This window comes from Schistocerca cancellata, chromosome 1 (genome assembly GCF_023864275.1).
Source record: "Schistocerca cancellata isolate TAMUIC-IGC-003103 chromosome 1, iqSchCanc2.1, whole genome shotgun sequence".
Classification (NCBI taxonomy): domain Eukaryota; kingdom Metazoa; phylum Arthropoda; class Insecta; order Orthoptera; family Acrididae; genus Schistocerca; species Schistocerca cancellata.
In genome coordinates this window covers 168,524,023-168,541,492 of record NC_064626.1, presented here as the reverse complement: position 1 = coordinate 168,541,492, position 17,470 = coordinate 168,524,023, and positions in this window count along the sequence as shown.

Sequence of the window (17,470 nt, the reverse complement as noted above, 5' to 3'; positions counted from 1 at the left end):
TAGTTCTAAGTTCTAGGGGACTAATGACCTCGGCAGTTGAGTCCCATAGTGCTCAGAGCCATTTGAACCATTTGAGAAAAATAACCACCGTAATAAAATAAGAGGAATAAACGCTCACAAGAAAGGCTTAGATGTTTATTTTTCGTACGTGCTATTCGATAGTGAAACTGTAGAGAAATAGTGTGAAGATGGTTTCATGAAACTTCCTCTGGACGCCTACGTGTGAATTGCAGAATAATCATATTGATGTAGTTTATCGCAAGAAGCTGGATTAAATTTCGATCCGGCCGATTTTCAGATGTCTATCAGAGTTAGTGAAGTTAGCCCAATATCTAGAAAAATTTTTTCTGTTTGTTTACACCTACTGTTTTATTGTATAGACACTGAAGCGCCAAAAAACTGGTTTAGGCATGCATATTGAAATACGCAGGTACGTAAAGAGGCAGAGTACATCGCTGCGCTCGGCAACGCCTATTAATACAAGTGTCTGGCGCAGTTGTTAGATCGGTTACTGCTGCTACAATGGCAGGTTATCACGATTTAAGTGAGTTTGAGCGTTGTGTTATAGTCGGCGCACGAGCACTGGGACACAGAATCTCCGAGGTAGTGATGAACTGAGGAGTTTCCCGCAAGACTATTTCACAACTTCACGGTGAATAACAGGACTCGGGTAAAACATCGAATCTCCGACATCGCTGAGGCCGGAAAAAGATCCTGCAAAAACGGGACCAACAACAAGTGAAGACAATCGTTCAACGTGACCGAATTTCAATCAGTCCTTCCACAAATTTCTGCAGATTTTAATTCTGGGCCATAACAAGTGTCAGCGTTCGAACCATTCAACGAAACATCATCCATATGGATATTCGGAGCCGAAGGCCCACTCGTGTACCCTTGATGACTCAATGATACAAAGCTTTACGCCTTGCCTCGGTCCGTCAACACCGCCATTGGACTGGAAAGATATTGCCTGGTCGGACAAGTCTCGTTTCAAATTGTATCGAGCGAATGGACGTGTAGGGTATGGAGACAACCTCATGAATCGATGGACCCTACATGTCTGCAGGGGAATGTTCAAGCTGTTGGAGGCTCTGGAACTGTGTGAGACGTGTTCAGTTTCAGTGATATGGAACGCTGATACGTCTGGGTACGACTCCAACACGTACGTAAGCAAAATGTGTGATCAACTGGATCCATTCATATCCTCTGTGAATTCCGTCGGACTTGGACAATTCCAACAGAACAATGCGACACCCCACACGTCCAGAATTGCTACATAGTGCCTCCAGGAACACTCTTCTGAGTTTAAACACTTCCGACGACCAACAAATTCCACAGACATGAACATTATTGACTGTAGCTGGGGTGCCCTGCAACGTGCTGTTCAGAAGAGATCTCCACCCCCTCGTATTGTTACGGATTTATGAGCAGCGCTGCATTATTTATGGTTTCAGTTCCCTCCAGCACTACTTCAGACATTAATCGAGTCCATGCAATGTCGTGCTGCGGCACTTCTGAGTGCTCTCGGGGGTTATACGTGATATTAGGCAGGTGCACCAGTTTATTTTGCTCTTCCGTGTACAATACTACGCGATATTAGGCAGATGTACCAGTTTATTTTGCTCTTCAGTGTATAATACTATAAAGCATATATGTGTGATTATGACAGCTAACAATAAAGTATTGGCCGGCCGCGGTGGTCTAGCGGTTCTGGCGCTGCAGTCCGGAACCGCGGGACTGCTACGGTCGCAGGCTCGAATCCTGCCTCGGGCATGGGTGTGTGTGATGTCCTTAGGTTAGTTAGGTTTAAGTAGTTCTAAGTTCTAGGGGACTTATGACCTAAGATGTTGAGTCCCATAGTGCTCAGAGCCATTTTTGAACAATAAAGTATTAACGTATTTATATATGTGTAAACTAACTGTCTCAGTTATGACCAATCCTTTATCCTACAGTTTCTGTTCTGTGATTCTTCTAATCTTTATCTTTAATTCTGAGTGCACTTGAAACAGTTTAGACAGTTAGTTCATACTGTCTCGAGACTATCCAGAACCTGCCTAATAATTTGCACATATGACACTTACATTGTTACATAATATTAGCTGTTTTTCTTGTTGATTTTAAATGTAAATGGCATCTAAGTCTTTGTTAGTGTGAACGTTAGCGCTCTTTTATTGTTGCGTAAAGATTTGGATTTCATCGACTTTGTTCCTGGATATTTCTAAGAACTTCCTTTATGATGTACGAGTGGGGCGCATGTGTTATTAAAAATTACTTGTTGTTTTCAATAATTGTTGTACTTGAACGCTGAGCTCAGAGTGTTACTTCAGCTATAGAAGCAGCTGGAAAATAAGAGTGATTTTCTGAAGCTGTAGTTAATCCAGCTTCAAATTTAGCTAATGGAGCTGTTGTCGGTGTCCATCAGGAAATGGACCGACGTGGAGCCGAGCGGCGGGGCTCGGCTGTATCGCAGCTGGCGGAGGGGCCGACGTCCACCATTTATCAGGGAAGATGAGGCCAATCGACGGGCGCGCCGTCCTTCAATCTGGCCGGGAACCCTCCTGCCGGCTGGCGGGCTGTCTGCAGCGACGCCTCCGTCTTTAAAGGCGACTCGCGAAAGAGCTGGCCATCACTCTCCGGCCGAGCCCAGCGACACAACCTTCTCTTTCGCGCCCTAGCCCGAGATCACGTGAGTAGACACACACACACACACACACACACACACACACACACACACACACACACACACACTATGTGGTGTCACCGCCAGACACCACACTTGCTAGGTGGTAGCCTTTAAATCGGCCGCGGTCCGTTAGTATACGTGTCAGTGATTGCAGACCGAGCGCCGCCACACAGCACGTCTAGAGAGACTTCCTAGCACTCGCCCCAGTTGTACAGCCGACTTTGCTAGCGATGGTTCACTGACAAATTACGCTCTCATTTTCCGAGACGATAGTTAGCATAGCCTTCAGCTACGTCATTTGCTACGACCTAGCAAGGCGCCATTACCAGTTACTATTGATGCTGTAAAACATGTACCGTCAAGAGCGACGTTCACCATTTACGGATTAAAGTTAAGTATTCCACAGCTACGTCCTTTTTTGCGACAGTCTAATTTCCTTGTCCTGTTCCAGACCTCACTCCAGCCTGCGTGAGCTAAAACGCGTGCCTTTTGGCTTCCTCTCAGACCGGTGTTGGCTCTCCTGCCAACCCACAACACACTACCCATCACCAACGTTTTGCTCCACATTTCGTGAACATTTGAAGCTTTTCCTCTTTTGAACAACTGATGCTTTGTTCGACAACGAGTACATTAGTGGTACGTTGCAAACGCGAGATGGACGAGGAAGATTCAGGAACTCAGACGTATCTACGGGGGCTATTCGGAAGGTAAGGTCTGTTCGATCGCGAAACGGAAGCAACTGTCAAAATCAAAAATGTTTTATTTACAACAGTTTGGTACACTTTTGAGCTATTTCCCTACATAGTCGCCGTTCCGACTGGGACATTAGTAGTAGCGTTGACCCACTTTCCAGAACCCTCAAAATGGCTCTGAGCACTATGGAACATCTGTGCTCATCAGTCCCTAGAACTTAGAACTACTTAAACCTAACTAACCTAAGGATATCACACACATCCATGCCCGAGGCAGGATTCGAACCTGTGACCGTAGCAGTCGCGCGGTTGCGGACTGAGCGCGTAGAACCGCGAGACCACCGCGGCCGACCCAGAACCCTCCTCATAGAAGACAGCCGCCTGTGGTTTCCACCAAATCTCTACGCTGGCTTTCAGCTCGTTATCTGTGCCAAAATGTTGTCTTCATAGCCAGCGGTTCACGGGAGCAGACATGTCATTTACGGACTGTAGAATGACTGATCAAACACTTCCTATCGAAAAGACTGCAGGAAAACCTTCATTGCCCCTGCAGAGTGCAGCCGAGAGTCATCATAAAGAAGGAAACACTTGGCAGATATGCTATGTGGGCTGCATGTTATCGAGAGAAATCTCTCACCAGGCCCTCACGCTTTGCGAGACAACTACTTTCTGAACTTGAAAGAGCGACGTGACTCGATCGATGGGCATAAGAGAGATACTGCCCATCACATCTCAAAAAATGGTTCAAATGGCTCTGAGCACTATGCGACTCAACTTCTGAGGTCATCAGTCGCCTAGAACTTAGAACTAATTAAACCTAACTAACCTAAGGACATCACACACATCCATGCCAGAAGGCCGGCCGCTGTGGCCAAGCGGTTAAAGGCGCTACAGTCCGGAACCGCGCGGCCGCTACGGTCGCAGGTTCGAATCCTGCCTCGGGCATGGATGTGTGTGATGTCCTTAGGTTAGTTAAGTTTAAGTAGTTCTAACTTCTAGGGGACTGATGACCTTAGAATTTAAGTCCCATAGTGCTCAGAGCCATTTGAACCATGCCCGAGGCAGGATTCGAACCTGCGACCGTAGCAGTCACTCGGTTCCAGACTGTAGCGCCCAGAACCGCACGGCCACTCCGGCCGGCCCATCACATCTCCGCAGAGCCTACGCAATTATATTAGCTTCACTGTAGTTCCCATTTAGCGCTTGATCGGACCTTACTTTTCCAATACTTCTCGCATAGGAGGAAATTTCTCCAAAAATCGTTTGAAGTGATTTAGGGAAACAGTGGTAAGGCTTACCTTAGGCGCGCAGGCTGCTATTACACTTCAGGTTCTCCAAAAGGGCATTGCCGTTAGCACAATGGACTCGTATTCCGGAGAACGGCGCTTCAAATCCTCGGCCGGACATACAGACTCAGGTTCCCTGTGTTTGCTTTAAATAGTCTGAGACAATGCCAGGATGGTTAGAGACGGTATTTTCCTATTCTTTGGATGCCGGTTTCTTCAGTAATAATCATTTATTTGTCATTCTGAGAGTTACAACAGGGAAAGTCAGTATAAAACGTTATTTACACTAAGATTGGCAGTAGGCTGCCTGGTGTACTTTACACGTCGCTCTTCATTAACCTTTTGACGGTTTTCAATGTATTAAGAATAACTGTGGGGTGCTTGCGAATGTGCAAAACAGTGGACTTGTGACAGAGCAACAGGAAACGCTTTGGTCAAGTAGGTCGCTGAGCAGTGAATGACGGCCTAGGTTGCGTAAGATTCTTGGAACTGAGGTAGGCCTTGAACCCACGGGAGGCGGGAAGCATTGTGCTCCCCTCCACGGCTGCCTGCGGCTAACGTCCAGCCAAAGGCGGTGCAGTGCCTGGTGCGGGAGTTCGCGGTACCTTTCCATGTTTTCTGACAGCTTTTGAAGGGAAGTGTCTGCCGCTTGTATAAAGTGCAGGCTATAGGAAATAAACTCTAGCTTCGTAGGAGTCCTCTCTCAATTTCTTGAACCCAGTTGCGAGGTTACCGACTTTGGCGGGATAATGTGCAGTCGTGTGAAGTCGTGTGACGTCATACCGCAGCGCTGACTGCGTACTTTTTGTCAACAGGGGCGAGTTTAGTGTTGACAATGGACGGTGAAAAAGAAGCGCTATTTTTGGTGGGGTTCTCTGTCGAAGGGAATCATCGTGTTTGGTCAGCAGTGATTCGTAATTTTGCGATTGGCTCCTTTTGGTGTCAAGGAATATGCAGGGCGTCAGCGAGCGCCGCTAGTAGAGTACTTGGCAGTTCGACAGTCAGGTAGGACGTGATAAAGGCTGCCACATTTTGGAGTCGCAGCGACTCTGTCTTCACGAAGGGGTCAGCACATCTGCAGGGCACAGTTGTACTGGTAATGAATGTGTGGGATTCTGTGTTTTTAGACACCAACTTCCTATAACTGTTCCGATCGAGCTACCAAGTCTGTGAATGAAGCACTTGTGAAACTGTTTGAATTCACGAAATCCAGGGATATGGCACTGTGTGGCGTTATTGATTATTTTGAGAGATGAACGTGCGGACTGAAAGTGGCACAGTGGGATGCCAAAACTGGTTGTCGTCAAAATAAAATGACATCTTAATTACACAGCTGTTCCAAAGTTTTATTCATTTGACAGTTTCTTAACCACATGACGTCCTATATCCATGAGGGATCTACAGAGACTTAATTACACTAGGTTGGTGCATAAGTTCGTAGCGTTTTCGTTTTGCGTGTTGCTATCCCGATTGCTATGGGTTTATTTGTCGATTGTCATTTTTTATTTGTAATTCACCTTTGATGAGTTTGCATATATTGTCATTATTTCATTTGGAGATATTTTCCACGAAAAATCGGAACATTTTCGACATGTTCTTCTGTCTGAGTTCAGTATAGGGGTGACAGCAGAGGAGGCAACGAGAAACATTTGCGCCGTCTACGGGGATAATGTCATTGGACAGAGCATGGCAAGAAAATTGGTTTCATCCTTTATGGAGGATCGTTTTGTCATTAGTGATTCTACACATTTAGGAAGACCTTCGGGGTTTGATGAAAATGAATTAATTGTTAAAATTATGAAGAAATATATCAACCTAACACGAGTTAGCTTGTAAAGTGAGATCTGACTGCCAAGACTCTTCCAGTAACTGAGAAGAAGAAGGGACACGACGGTAGGACGTCTGTTAAGACATCAAAAAATAACTTCCATGATATTAGAGGGAGCTGTACAGGGTAAAACCTATAGAGGAAAACAGAGGTTGGAATACATCCAGCAGATAAATGAGGGTGTAGGTTGCAAGTGATACTCTGTAAGATGCACCATAATGCCGTAACTTAGGAGTATAAAACAGTGAAAAATGGCTATAATGAAAATAAGGATTTATAAACACACAGATTTTATTTGGGTTGGTGCATAAGTTCGAGGCGTTTCTCTGTAAGTTTAACAAGCACAACATATTCACGTAACAGAAACTTTCTTTTTTTCAAGTCATCACCTTTTTTACTAGTTTGATGCCACCCGCCACCAATTAATCTCAGAGTAGCACTTGTAACGTACGATCTCAATTACTTGTTGGAAGTATTCCAGTCCCTGTTTTCATCTGCAGTTTTTACCCTGTACAGCTCCCTCTAGTACCATGGATGTTATTCCTTGATCTCTTAAGAGATGTCCTATCGTCCTGTCCCTTCTTCTTGTATCCCATATGTTCTTTTCCTTGGCGATTTATCGGAAAACCTCTTCATTCCTTAACTTATCAACCCACATAATTTGCAACATTCTTCTGTAACACCGCATCTCAGATGCTTCGATTCTCTTCTTTTGTGGCTTTCCCCCTGTCCATGAGTCAGTCCTACACAATGCTGTGCTCCAAAGGTAAATTCTCAGAAATTTCTTCCTCAAATTAGCGCCTATGTTTGATGTTTGTAGACCTCTAGACCAGGAATGCCCTTGCTGCCAGCGCTAGTCCCCATTAGACGTCCTCCTTGCTTCGACCTTCATGGGTTATTTTGCTGCTTCGGTAGCAAAATCGTTAACTTCATCTACTTCGTGATCACTAATGCTAATGTTAGGTATCTAGTTGTTAGCATTTCTGCTACTTCTCATTACTTTCGTCTTTTTTCGATTTACTCTCAATCCATATTCTGTATAGATTACACAGTGCATTCCATTCATCAGATCCAAAAATGGGACTTAACATCTATGGTCATCAGTCCCCTAGAACTTAGAACTACTTAAACCTAACTAACCTAAGGACATCACACAACACCCAGTCATCACGAGGCAGAAAAAATCTCTCACCCCGCCGGGAATCGAACCCCGGAGCCCGGACGCGGGAAGCGAGAACGCTACCGCACGACCACGAGCGGCGGACCATTCAGCAGATCCTGTAATTATTCTCCACTTCCACTGAAGATAGCTATGTCATCAGCGAATCTTATTATTGATATCCATTCCCCTTGAATTTTAATTCTACTCTTGAACCTTCCTTTTAATTCCGTAATAGCACCTTCGATGTATAGTTTGGATAGTAGCAGCAAAAGATTACATCCCTGTCTTACACCTTTTTTAATTCCGGTACTTCCCGGGTTCGATTCCCGGCGGGGTCAGGGATTTTCTCTGCCTCGTGATGACTGGATGTTGTGTGATGTCCGTAGGTTAGTTAGGTTTAAGTAGTTCTAAGTTCTAGGGGACTGATGACCATAGATGTTAAGTCCGATAGTGCTCAGAGCCATTTGAACCATCTAATTCCAGTACTTCATTCTCCGTCTCCCACTATTATTGTTCCTTTCTGGTTCTAGTACATGTTGTATACTACTACCATCAACAAGCGAACTTGACCGGGTACCCGGATGCCATGTGACGTCCGCAACAACCAAACACGACGATAAAAAAAAAAAAAAAGTGTTCAGTGCGAAAGATTGTCAATCCTAAGGGTCCGGGTTCGATTCCCGGATGGGTCGGAGATTTTCTCCGCTCAGCGACTGGGTGTTGTCTTGTCTTAATCATTATCATTTCATCTCCATCGACGTGCAAGTCGCCGAAGCGGCGTCAAATCGAAAGACTTGCACCCGGCGAACGGTCTACCCGACTGGAGGCCCTAGTCATACGACATTTATTTACCCCTGTTTTTCCGTCATTTTATACAGTTATACATTGTCGATGCTTTTTCCAAGTCGACAAATCCTGTGATTATGTCTTCATTTTTCTTTTGTTTCTATTATCAACCACAATGTCAGAAATGCCTTTATGGTGCTTTTACCTTTTCTAATGCCAAACTGATCGTCATCTAGCACATCCGCAATTTTCATTTTCATTCTTCTGTATATTATTCTTGTCAGCAACTTGTATGCCTGAGATGTTAAGCTGACTGTGCAATAATTGTCACACTTGTCAGCTCTTACGATCTTCGTAATTGTGTGGATAATGTTTTTCTGAAAGCCAGATGGAATATCGCCAGACCCATACATTCTACACACTAGAGTGAACAGTCGTTTTGTTGCCTCTCACATGATGTTCTTAGAAATTCTGCCTTATTTAATTGCAAGTCATCCTAAGCTCTTTTACATTCTGATTCTAATACTGAATTCCCCATCTCTTCTACATCGACTTATGTTTCTTCTCCTATCACGTCATTAGACAAGTCTTCCCCCTGAAACAGGCCTTCACTCTTTCCACCTGTCCCTGTGTTAGAACCACACTGTTCTGCAGGATATCAATGACGTGGCGATTTCACTGGAGAGGAGGATGATTGTACTCCCCAACGAGAAAGGTGGTGGTGTGTCATCGATAAAATGTCGGCTCCCAGAAATCTTATTATGATATAAAATCACGTACAAGCTTCAATTTAGAGTTGATCCGATCAACGTCGGCAGGGGGGAGTCAGAGTTTCCGGTCGAAGACACGTAAATAAGCGAAATGTAATAGAATGAGTAGGTCGCGTACATGTTGAAACGCTATGCCGTAGAAAAAATTTTGAAGTTTTAACTTTGATACTGAGAAGTTCCAGCCCTCCAAGGGGACAGATCCTGATCCTCGCAAGTACTAATTACTGAAGCTGAAAAATGTGGCTTTTCCAAAGGAAACGGCGGACAATTGCATCAATTGCGAAATCATCGCGGGGAATGGGAATATTTGTGAAACATAGTGCAGTTTGCTGAAAATGTTGGAATCTAAGACTAGCACTTTGTGAAGAAGACTAAGGGAATGACGTTCGCGTTCACCGATAGCCCCTTGAATTCGATTCGTCACCTCCCGCCAATTGAGTGCAGCCATTTCCATCGGCCACCGATCCACTGTAATTCCCAACGATTTGTTGCGAGCAACCACAGTGGCTCATGCAGTGACAACGTGTTGAAGACTCTGAAGTGGTATTAGGGTAGATTTTCATTCATTAATGCGGGCATAGAGAGAAAACACAAGGAATTCAATATGTCCTTGAGCAAGGATATGTCATCAATATGTCGTACCAGTACTGTAGCATCATCCGCTTAGGCTCGTACCGCGAAGTTTTCCCATAATACCTTCCAGCCACATAACCGATCAGCAATACTGCGGAGCAGAGGTTATAAGAACAATAATCCCCGTCGGATGGTGATCAGGGGATTGGTTAACTACGAAAAATGCTTGAATACCAGTAAAATGATGAGATAATAACTGATATGCAGTAGAATTGGGACCGGTCGCCTCGAGCACCTGCATCAAGAAACCGTGACTGACCTTGTCAAACGCGTTATTAAAGCCAATAAAAAACAAGGCTCCAGAGACATGAGTTGCTGCAGCCACCGAGACAAGGTCCCGGCATTCTATTACAGGCACATAGCTTTGTTGAACTAGGTGTGTGCTTAATGACTTCCCTACCCTTGTATAACATTTTCTGTCAGGCTACAGTCTTCCTGGATGTTGTTCTTCGATGGAGTCTGGAAGGCGTCTCTGTTGTTGACAATAAATGACATCAGTGATGGCTACACCTTTGGGAAGCAATTCGTCGAAAAACGTAACGTTGCTGTTCCACCAGATGAATAACATTATTTTTTGTGGACTCACACAAGTCTTTTTACGGGGAGTTGCTGCTTTGTCTGGGCTCAACCATGCCTCTCTTTTCCTTATGTTAGTATGAAGACACCATTTCTCATTACCAGTAATGACACAGGATTGGAATGGTCGGTGTTCTTCACGAATCACTTCGTGACGAGGAAACAGAGATGCACGTATTACTGCCCACCGATTTTAGTATTTTGCCTTAGAGAATGCGGTAGCCTTACACGCAATTTTTTACCATTCTCGGTTGTATGGAAATGTCGTACGATAGTGGAATGATCACAGTTCATCACATTTATCAGTTCGCGAGTACACTGACGTGGATTAAAGCGTTTAAACGATCTTCATCCAACCCAGAAAGGCTTCCTGAACGTGGAGAGCCAAACGAGAAACACATTTTCATGGCGTGCTCCGTCCAGTAGCACTATCCCTATACAAGATGCAAATGTTTCTGGCTGCCTCCGCTGCTGTCACCCATCTGCTGATCTCAAACAGAAGAATATATCGGAAATGTTCTGATTTCACCGCTTCGCACTCCATTTTTTAGCGTCCGCAGCACCATTCACTGTCTCGAAAATGACAAAATGACAATATGTACACCCAAGTATCAACATTGAATTACAAATAAAAACTGCAATTGATAAAAAAATTCATAGCAACAGGAAAACATAATGCAAAATAGAAACGCTACGAACTTGTGCCCCAACCTAATATTTCCGTGCACAAGTACAGTGACCGATAGCGAAGGTCCAAAAACAAAAAAGTAGCGAGTAGACATCACCTATTTGAAAATAAATTACCTTCAAATTTGTCAGCAATATAAGAACCTGAAAACAAACTTCAGTGTCAAGCCACCTTTACACATTGACACCTGTGTTGGAAAAATAGGCGTAGGCCCTTATACATAGAATAGAGAAAGTTGTACTTCACTACAAGAATGTATAAAGACTTACTTGCATTTTTGAATGCTTGTGTGTATGTCTAATTTACGGGGAGGCAATCATTAAAACGAAGTTTTTCATTGCGGCAGAACCTCCTAATGAAATATAGATCACCAACTGTCTCCTCCGAAGGAGGAATGATCATCATAATAAAATAAGACAAATCAGAGCTCACAATGAAAGATTTACGCGTCCATTTTTCTGCGAAGTGTTCAAGGTTAAAATGGTGGGGAAATAGCTTGAAGGTCAGTGTTCTGTTTCTTATATCCCTGACGTATATGAAGGTGATTTGTTTTAAGTATGTGATGTTTTCGTGGTTGTATCAGTAATTGTCCTTGTCAACGGAAATATCAGGTTGGTGACTTCACGTAATCATGTAAATGTAAATGTAGATGTAGATTGACGGTGGTTCTACGAACGCCCTGCCAAGGACTTACAGTTGAATAGAAGAGTAGTAAGTTAGATGTGGATGCAGATTTCCTGTATCATCCATCTCTGGTCGGAGAGCTCTTTCTCTAATGACCCCGCCGTTAACGGGAAGTTAAGCAATAATTTCCATTATTCAAAGAGAAAAGCGAATCAGGTACCTTACCTACTATGCCATCTCAGTCGTCGCCACTGGAAGAACTTCGGCTGACAGACATAGTAGGTAATCGGTGGCAGAACATCAAAAACTGGATGAAAACTGATGAACATAGTGAAACTCGGGCGCAGTCAAAACTTAAACGCATCTGTCAACCTCAATTTGTTCACTAACATACAGAGATGACAGAACGATTAGTTTGCTTCATTTGTCTACCTAACAGCGGGAATTTGTATTTAATACTTACCGCTTAGAACATGTTTACTAAATGTTGTATCAGGTATACACTTTTCTTCACTGTTTAACTACAACTATTACTGCAGCATACGTTGAATGATCAAGTAAGAGTACATACAGTTTATATATGAGCTTCAAAGTGAAAGAGAAAATGAAACAGGAGACTCCCGAAATAAAGTAGTCATCCGAAAATATTGCGATGCATGCCTCTTTTTAATATTGTTGAAAAGATTGAGGATTAAATATATCTTCCCTATTTTTTTGAATGTCTTTGCCATTGCGGTCGGTAGGATGCAGTGTCACGATTATTTTCAAACGTTACAATGATTTATAAAAGACGCTGAATCGGGAGTAATGGTTAGATGTGTGGAGAGAAGACAAGTTGGCAAGTTTTAGAATCGATGGGTGCATTCCACAACACTGAAAAAGTCTCTTTTCATTCATTTATTAATTTTATTCATGCAATAATTAGTTTTTGATATGTGTTCAGATGTAGCCCTTAATCAGCAATTTTTGTAATTTGTCTTCAGTGAAGTTTTTGTACAATCTTTGAAATGGTTGTTCGTACAATATACTAGTGATCGGCAACCCCATTAGTCAAAAGATTCAAACTACTGAAGGCACTAACTACTGATAGGCATAGTTAGCAAATGAAAGATTTTGATAGAGAACAAGCAATGTATTTACCTTAATAGTGTTCAAAAGTCATAATATATATAGCAGTTCATGACATCCAGTCTTACAAATTTACTGTCTCTGATGGACACACGTTCAGATCATCCGCTCTCAAAACTCGGCCATTTCTCTCCCCACATCCACCACTACTGGCGGCTAACCTCCAACTGCGAAACGCTACGCGCTGTTAACAGCCAACTGCCCAACACTACAATAGCAAATTCCAACAATGCCACCCAGCCACAGACTGCACACAGCACAGCCAGTGATTTTCATACAGAGCGCTAGGTGGCGGTGTCGTTACCAATATAAGAACATAAACAGCTTACGTACAAAGTGTGCTTACGCTTTTTCAGCCCTCCTATTTCACGCCATCCTGTAAGGACGGTGTGCCGGCCGGTGTGGCCGAGCGGTTCTAGGCGCTTCAGTCTGGAACCGCGCGACCTCTAAGGTCGCAGGTTCGAATCCTGCCACTGGCGTGGATGTATGTGATGTCCTTAGGTTGGTTAGGTTTAAGTAGTTCTAAGTTCTAGGGGACTTGTGACCTCAGGTATTAAGTCCCATAGTGCTCAGAGCCATTTGAAACATATTTCATGTTTTTAATTTCAGGTAAGGTTTGAGATTCTCAGCAGTAAGACGACTTCTCAATTTACTCTTGACAAAGTTCATGCTTGAAAATGGTTGTTCGCGTGAATAGGCATGCCCAAATAAGGAAAGACAGCAAATGCTTGTTTTTTCTGTTGATTGTAACAATACTACTGCAGGTGTTAAAAATCAACTGACTTTCACTTCAGACACACCTAAAAACACAAAAACCAACTAAGTATGTGAAAATATAGTTAAGAAAATCAATCAGATGTTCAAGTATTTTTATTTATTATTGTCCAAACTTATATTTCTTTGTCCCAATCATCATCCGTTTCCCACTCATAGTTATAATTGATTCACATTTCAAAAATCCTATGTTGGTTAATTATTAATATAATTATCTTATTCTTTCGTCCGATCGGATGCCTTTCGCCACGCTTCAAACGAAAGAGTTACACAATCCTCAGCGCAATATATATTCCATCCACAACCTCACGTTTTATGTACTTCAGCGCGTTAAAAACTATCTGACATGCCAGAGTTAGCAGCATTATTCATACCCACTTGCTAAGACATTGTCACAAACAGAAAAAGCGGCGCTGGTGGCTGCGAATAAAAGAGGTCTGAGTCAGCTACAACCCGGACTAGCGCTATGTCTTCAAAATGGATTCGCCCCGGCTGCAAACGTACTACTTCTGTGCATAGAACACTAACTTTCATTCGTACTGTATCGTAGCTTATTTGGTGTCGCTACTGACTGCAATAAAATTTCGTTTACGCGTGCTCCTGCGCATGGCATGACGTCACTTGGTTTGAAGACCCGAGTGCTATTGGCCGTTGTCAGTCGCTATCGTCTGCTGTTGCTACCACCCCGTGATGTAGGATCCAGATGTTATTCAGTTTCACGCCTTCTTCCTTCAGATTGAAATTCCTGGGGTGTTTAACAGTCTCTATGGTCTCTCTGTACATTCTTTCAAGGTACACTCTTGTGGCTATCAGTATATGCGCCCTATCAAGATGAATTCGGTAGTCTCCTGGCTGGAAAGAATGTTCCACAGCAGCTGATTTGTCAATTTTCCCCCTTCTACAGTTGCCCTTGTGCTCTTGTAGCCAATTTTGACCGTTTTTTAGGACACATGTACATCTGCCCACAATTACACGAAATCCTATAAATTCCTGCTTTTTCCAGCGAGTATCTTTGGCCAACTTTAGGTGATGCTGTATGTTCCAGGTGGATTTGTAAATTACTGCGATCTTCCTTTTTCAAGATTTTTCCTATGCGGTTAGTAAAGAGCCAGAGTATGAATCGGACTCTTAAAGAACTGCTTGAAAATGTCCTCTGCAGATGGGGACGAAGCATTGGGTTTTAAGGGGGGTAGGACGTTAAACGGGCCGACTTGGAACTGGAGAGGCACCACAGGACATTTTAATTTCCACTGTCTATACTTTTACAAATAAATTCATAAAACTTTGAAAGCATGATCAGGAAGAATTCGGGATTCATACTCATAGCACTGGAAGCTCAAAAACGTAACAAAATACATTTTTTTACATGTGAAATTTCATCATTTTTTTCACTTACTACTGGCTGAATTTGTTGCTATAGGTACACTTTTCTACCTAAGTAAGAGAGATTCTTCGATGCATTTTGCACAGCATACAAACTATAGTCACATGTGCATGAAACTCTAGAGTTTTTTTAATTTATGAAAAAATGAATGAACTGTTACATTTTAAACTTCATGTTCAGAAAAAACTCAAATTTTATAGTTAATTACCTAAATTTTTACCAAAGTTTTTAATAGATTTGGAAAATTCTAGAGTTTCATACACCTGTAAGTACTGCTTGTATGCTGTGAAAAATTCATAGAAGAATCTCTCTTACTTAGGAACAAAAGTGTACCTACAGAAACAAATGCAGCCAGCAGTAAGTGAAAAAATGATGAAACTTCACATGTAAAAAAAAGGTATTTTGCTACGTTTTTGAAATTAAACTGCTATGAGTGTAAGTCCTCAATCCTTCCTGGTCATGCTGACAAAGTCTTATGAATTTATTTGTAAAAGTATAGACAGTAGAAATTGAAATGTCCTGTGGTGCCTCTCCTGCTCCAAGTCTGCCCGTTTGACGTCCTACCCCCCTTCATCTGAAATCCATTCTACCACAGATTAATAATCCGGAATATTTTGTTATTTGTGACACTTCCGGTCTTGAAAGTTTAAATTTTACCATACTACCGCTATATAAAGAACGACTGAAGCTCCGATGTGACAATTTCATCAAGGCGAGGGTGAACTACCAGGGTTCACGAGTCAAAATATTGGGCATTATTTGCCATTTCTTACGAGATCAGTACTGGCAGTGACACTGCGAGCAAGTAGTTTTGCTGTGGCTGCAGGGCAGCTTTGTGGCAGTAAGACAGAGGTCAGATGCAGGGTGCGCTTTAACTAGAGAGCAGCATCTACTGCAGGGAAGGGTGGCGGCTAGTGATTGGCTATAAGAGGCTGGCCGGCAAGTAATGCCCAATATAGCGACACAGGACACGGGGTGGAGAGGCGCGGCGCGGCGCGGACGTTTCATTAGACGTCGCGCCGCAGCTGGCTGCAGCCGCCCCCGCCGCCTCCCCCGCCGCCCACGCAGCGCCGTAATGACGGGGACGTGAGCCGGCTGGCGTCGCGACGCCGGCGCGCCGTCTCGTTATCTTTACTGCCGCCGTTAGCTGCCGAGATGCTATCCGCCGGCAGCCATCGCTCATGCTGCGACTAATCTCGCCCATCAACGATTCTGTTTTCTTCTGCGCCCCGGGACGAGGGACCAAGTTGCCCGAGCCTGAGTGGGGCGGCCAGCGGTCAAAACAAAGTCGTAGCGCCGTTTAAACCCTGCGGCCGCTCTCCCGTGTCTTCGGGAAGGTCCTAGCAGTAGCTCGCTCAGGCGCAGCCGAGCAGGGAACATAGGAGAGGGCACTAGTGTCACGGCGTGTCTGAGCGTCGCTAATCTCTTTCCGTTAATGGAAGTGCCTCATCACCAAAAGCGCCGTCCAAGGGGCTGTGGCATTATCGTCAACGAGCAAGATAGCTCCATGGCCAAGACAAGAAACTCCTCACTGGCGGAATGACTTCAGATGATCCAGTATTGAGGTAATTTCGTACATTATTCTTATCGAGAATTAAATACATTGTTCTTGTCTGCCTAATAATCATGCACATAGTAGGTTTACATCACGTTTGGAATTAGAAACATTCTATACTTAGCAACTATAATAAAACATTGAGACAATAGATTTTATAATCTTTAAGTCTACTTAAGCACCTTAGTGAAAATAACATACTGTCAAAGTCACAGTTTCGGTTTCTTAAGGGTTCTGATATTGAGAAAGCTATTTACACTTACAGCGAAAAGTACCTTAATTTATTGGACAACAAATTAGAGGCAAGTGACATATTCTGTGACGTGTCAAAGGCGTTTGACTGTGTGAATCACAGCATTCTTTTAAGTAAAGTAAATTGAAATATTATGGCGTCAATGGTAGTGCTGCAAAGTGGTTTCAGTCATATCTTACTAATAGAAAACAAAGGCTGTCATTACGTAACACTTCAGCAGTAGTCAATCAGACATAATCTGACTGGGAAGAAATTACATGTGGTGTTCCCCAAGGTTCCATACTAGGTCCATTACTGTTTCTGGTATATATTAATGAGCTGTCATCTGTTACATTACCAGATGCCAAGTTTGTCTTATTTACAAATGGTACAAACATTGGAATAAATAGTAAATAAAACATAAATTTGGAAAGGGCAGGTAATCAAATTTTTACTGACATTAATAAGTGGTTCATAGCCAATTGACTGTCATTAAACTTTGAAAAGACCCACTATATGCATTTCAGAACTTCCAAGAGATTTCCTTCTGGTGTGTGTATAAAATATGATGACATGGAAATAGGAGAAGTTGAGAGTGTAAAATTCTTGGGATTACCACTTGATAATAAATTCAGTTGGGAGGAACATTCTAAATAACTGATAAAGCGC